At 42.9% G+C, this 5,428-nt stretch overlaps 1 long non-coding RNA gene across 1 annotated transcript; it reads left to right on the top strand.

Moving 5' to 3' along the window:
• The first annotated feature begins 146 nt into the window (after positions 1 to 146).
• LOC134736585 (uncharacterized) lies at positions 147 to 2,271 on the top strand. The gene is made up of 2 exons (XR_010120662.1): positions 147 to 217; positions 2,084 to 2,271. It is a non-coding gene; the product is annotated as an uncharacterized lncRNA (long non-coding RNA).
• The last annotated feature ends 3,157 nt before the right edge of the window (positions 2,272 to 5,428 follow it).

Below are 5,428 nucleotides of genomic sequence, written 5' to 3' on the forward strand. Positions count from 1 at the left end.
ACATCCTGCAGAGTTCAAACCTAGAATGGAAGAAAGAGTGCCTCTTTACCAGCAGGCCAGGCAAAAGACTCAGTGCATATTATTGGGTCACAGGCTCCCTTGGGCTCATCTGAACACTTGACTATGATCCGGAACATATGGCTCTGATCGGCTGGGCTCAGTCACCTGCCTAACCCTGGAGTCACAGGGAGAGTTAACATACTGACAGCAGTGGAAGGTGGGGCCCCGAGGAAATATGGGGTGTTGACTGCAGAGTAGAGAAAGCAGCAAGTATCCATGATATCACTGATCTAAAAATAATTTCTTTTATGATATTGCGTAAATTGTTGATGCAGTTTGCTCCATGCCCAAAGGGTGGTTAATAACAGATTACAGATTTCTCCCTAAGAGATGATCTACAGAAAGCCTAAGCTCCTTCAGTGGGACTTCTGGATTTCTGGGGTCCCCTGTCACTACAAAGGACATGTGAGCAGCGCATTCACAAGCTCTCAGAGCTTCAAGCGTGGCTGAATGTTTGGTTTTATACAGTGACCTCTTGTGCTTCCTCCGTGGGCTTTAGTGAGCCATGTCACAAGTGCCTGACATCCCCAGTGTCAGAAGCTCAAGGCTCAGACTGACCTGTTATCTATGGGGCCTGACAACATTCTAGAGACATAGTCCTAAATTCTGAAAACCTAGTCCACTACTTGAATAGAATCTTGGTGTATTTCTAGGAAACTCCATTTTTATGCTTTGATGTTAGACAGCCCTGGGGCTAGATTTTGACTATCACTTACCTGCTGGGGGACCCTGAACAAGTCATGTGACTGACTTCTTGAGCCTCAGGTTTCATATTTGCATAATGAGGTCATTAAAATGAGTAAATAAATGACCATGTATAAAGAATCTAGTAACAGCCTGGCATACAGCGGGAGCTCAGAAAATTTGTTTCATTTTTTTCCACTTCCCTGCTCCCTTTTTCCGTGAGGCCATTACCAGGCTTCCCTGGAGTCCATGTTATGCAACTTGCAGATAAACCTGTCAAATAAAAAGGAAAGGAATGAAAGGGATGGGTAAATGAACCCTGGGGCAGTGCTGGGGGATGTGTAGTTGAGTGGAAAATCATAGACTTTGGAACAAAACTGAATGTTAAATACAGGCCCCATCCCTTGTTAGATAGAAGGCCTTGGGAAAATTACTTAATATTCCAGAGTCCCAATACCCACAATGAGAAAACAATTACTGCCGTTTACTCAGGCTGTGAGAGTTAGTTGAAACAATGTAACCTGGCACACAGTAGGCCTTCCATGAGTCCTAGTTCTCTTTGTTTGCAAAAGTAATTTAATACTTGGGTGAAAGTGATTGACAATCAAGACACTTACACACAAAAATGCCCAGAGAATATTATTTTCCTGAAGGCTCAAACATCCAGACATTTGCTTGTTCTCCTCCCTTTTTGCTTCTGCAATTTTTTCCCCTTACGTTGGAAGCTGGGAAATAAAAGTCAGTCAACAAAGCCGTACTGACAACATGTCATGCCCGAAGGGAATACTATGTGTTACGGATGGGAAACCAAATCAGCCATAATCCTTGTCCTTGAGAAGGTTTGACTTAATCGGGGGAAATAAAACATGCAAAAGAGGTTATTTAAAATGCTTATGAATAGCCTGCTGACCAAATGCCAAGGTAGACCATGAAAGAATGACCAGGTTTGGATGTGAAAAGTCAGGAGGGTTTCTAAGGACAGAGATTAGGAGGGAGAAGAACCCCCAGCAGAAGCCTAGAGGTGGAATGAAAAACCTCCTGCCTGTGGGATGGTGACCTCACTGACTTATCTGCACACCAGGAAGGCATTGTGTAGAGGTCATGAGATAACAAGTCAAGAGGCTCTTGAGCAATCAAATGAGGTCAATCACAAGTCTATGTTATTACCTGTTACTAGTGCTGGTAACACAAACAAATCCAGTCTCCCAAACTGGTTGGAAAAAGAGCTGAAACTTTCATCCACCATAAGGTGGGGACCATTCCTCTTATGACTTTTTTATGTAAATCTGAACTTTCTGGCAATTCTTACATAGAAATAAAACTACATGTCTCTGTGTAGGGTTGCATTGGACAAGACCTGGAACTCCGTCAGGTGCCGCATGTCAGCATAGTAATGGTGCCACCTCTTACTGGAGCTTAAATCACTGGACCTTCCCACCTCCACAATCAAGGACAGAGGATGCTGGTGTACGCTCCCAAGCCCACCTTAGTGTCTGAATAAAACCCTCCTCTGCGCTCCTCTCTACAGCTGGGTGTCATCGTGGCGTGATGGCTATGAGCTGGCTCTGTTTCTCACTGGCTGTGTGAAACTCAGCCAGCTAAATAGGAGGATGATACTACTAATGGTAATTCTTTCCTGTAATTGTAATTAATTGGGAGGTAATTAATTTAAAAGGCTTAGCATAGTGTCTGGCACACAGTAATCACTTACTAAATAGTACTTATTATCTTAAACTAGCTTGAAGTTTGGACACTATTTTTCTCTAGAGCAGAAAGGGCAGATTTATGTGACCCAGAATGGAGGGGAGCTCCATTCATTAGGAATGGATTTAAACCCAGAGGTGATTCTAGCATGGTAGAGTGGAGAATCTTCTACCTTTACTCTTCCAGCATATTTGAATGTTTGAAGCACTCTTTGGTGGGAAGGTTAATGGAAAGACTCAGTGGAGTGTGTGTACGCTTTTTTTTTTTTTTTGAGTATTCAAAGTACGGTAACTTTTTCAGGGCATTGCTTAGAAATGGACATGTGTGTGTGAGTTATGCATAAATGAAAATATAAATATAGAGCTTTATACATATAAGTAAGTTTATTAATTTTCAATATGATGGATCTGATGCCACTGAAGACAGAAAGACTCAGCACGGCTTTACCACAGACTAAATGTGTGATCTGGAGAAAGTTATTTAAGCCCCAGCTCAATTTCCTCAATTGTAAATTGTTATTATTATCGAACTCAGAGTCTTATCATGAGGATTAAACAAGATACCAAATGAAGTGTGCCTGGCCCACAGATGTTAAATGAGAGTTTAATAGAGACATGGAGCATTGTCATCAAAGTCTTGGTTTCTTACCCAGCTCATTTACTCTCTAGGATAGTTTGGAAGAAATTATACATAAGAGACAGCCTGCTTGGGGAAGACTTGATGAGGAGGAGAACTGGTTGGGTGGACATATTTGATCCTTGATGCAACTCCAATGTGTGTAATGGCAACCTAAACCTCCTTTAGACAGATGATGGTAGTCATGCAGTTTGTCATGGTAGGAGGTTTCAAAATAAATTTCCTCTGCAGCAGTGCTAGGTTGTTTGCTTAGGAGATTGTACTTCTGACCTAGATCCACCCTCTCTCTCTGGACCACAGCTGATAAAGAGAAACATCTGGATTCTCCAGGTTCACTGGTGTGGGAGGAGGAGAGGGTGGAGATCTGGGCTGAGAGTGAAGACACCTGGATTCTGGTCCCACTCACCGCTTGCCCATGGGCACATCACTTCATCTCTGAGTCTCAGCTTCCATGGGTTCAAACTGATGTTCTCTAAATTCTTTCCAAGTTTTAGTATCTCGTAGTTCTACGAATGTGTAACTTACTTTCTAGCTGAAGAACATGATCATACTAGACAAAGGCAATGCCAAAATGAGATCGCCTCATTCCGTTATGCAATTTCTTTGGCTTTCTAAAAGGAGTAGGGTGGGATTCAGCCAGATGAATAATGATGAGCAAACATGTCTCTAAATCCAGGATGCAGAGTCTGGTCTTTAATAACTTGGAGGCAATGCCCTGTGACCTCTCTAACGCCCCCACCCCAGCTGTCCGACACAGGGCTCCTGGTTGGGAGGAATTGCTCTTACTCTTTGGCGAGGTTATTCTATTGGATTTCAGAGCTGGTTTTCAAGTCTCTGTCATTCCAGAGAGACTCCCCTCGGTTCTCAGGCACCCAGCAGAGGCAGCTCACACCCTCTCTCCACATGTTACTGTGGATGAATGTGTCAGAGCAAGTCGAGTCATGGGAAAGGCATGAGCTCTCCTACCTGCTCCCGAGGCAGGTCCCTCCAGGAGTATTTTCTCTGGCACCAAGCTTAGTCACTTGCCAAGCTCTCAAAACAGAGATGTCTCTAAAATTCCAGGAGAACTGTTTATTCCCAGGCAAAGTACCTTATTTGGTGGTAAACATAAAATGGATAGAAGCTCTCTTCTGAGAAAAGCCACCCACTGAGTGATGAGAACTGGCCACCCAGAATATAACTGGGCACTTACTAGCACAAGCAAGTATAATTGCCATTGTGACATTTTTAAAGCCCTTGGCCATTGATGAAGCCCTTTTGCGTGCTTTGCACCAACTTACTGGCTTCACCACAACTCTATGTAATAGGTAGTATTATTTTTAAATTAATTAATTATTATTATTTTTGAGATGGAGTCTTGCTGTGTCGCCCAGGCTGGAGTGTAGTGGCATGATCTCAGGTCACTGCAACCTCCACCTCCTAGGTTGAAGCTACTCTTCTGCCGCAGCCTCCCGAGTAGCTGGGATTACAAGCACCAGCCACCACACCTAGCTCATTTTTGTAATTTTTAGTAGAGATGGGGTTTTGCTGTGTTGCTTAGGCTGGTCTTGAACTCCTGACCTCAGGTGATCTGGCTGCCTTGGCCTCCCAAAGTGCTAGGATTACAGGCGTGAGCTACTGCACCCAGCCTTTTTTTTTTTTTTTTTTTTTTTTTGGAGAGACAGGTTCTCACTCTGTCACCCAGGCTGGAGTGCAGCAGTGCAATCATGGCTCATTGTAATGATAGGTATTATTAAACCTATTTTACCGATGAGGAAAGTGAATTTTAGGAAGACTAATTTTTGCCCAAAGTCACATAACAGATAAAGAGTGAGTCTGGGACCTTAACTCAAGTCTTCTGACCCTGAATTCAGTGTTTTTACCATCAGTACAACAGAACCAGGAAGTCCATTCAAATCTACATCCCCATATAAGCAGGAAGAACTCTGTGAATACTTCTTGGTCAATGATCTCGTGATTCATCAGCCCAATTTTCTTGACAATATCATTTTTATAGCCGTTTAGTCATTTTCCTGACAATGGCTCATGCGCAACAAAATTAATCAGATAAGATATTGGAGCTGCTCTTGAGAAGTTTACATTCCAGAGAAACAATTCAAATGGGAGAACAGTGTTTTATGATTTTGGTTTAAAGTCAGCGCAGAATAAGGGTTAAGAGACTAAAAAAAAAACCTCTTATGGAAAAATTAGTTTACTAAGGCAAGTTAAAATCATCAATACTTTCTTTTTTTTTTTTTTTTTTGAGACAGAGTCGTGCTTTGTCGCCCAGGCTGGAGTGCAGTGGCACAATCTCAGCTCACTGCAAGCTCCGCCTCCTGGGTTCACACCATTCTCCTGCCTCAGC

Source organism: Symphalangus syndactylus, chromosome 5 (assembly GCF_028878055.3).
Source record: "Symphalangus syndactylus isolate Jambi chromosome 5, NHGRI_mSymSyn1-v2.1_pri, whole genome shotgun sequence".
NCBI classification, from domain to species: Eukaryota; Metazoa; Chordata; class Mammalia; order Primates; family Hylobatidae; genus Symphalangus; species Symphalangus syndactylus.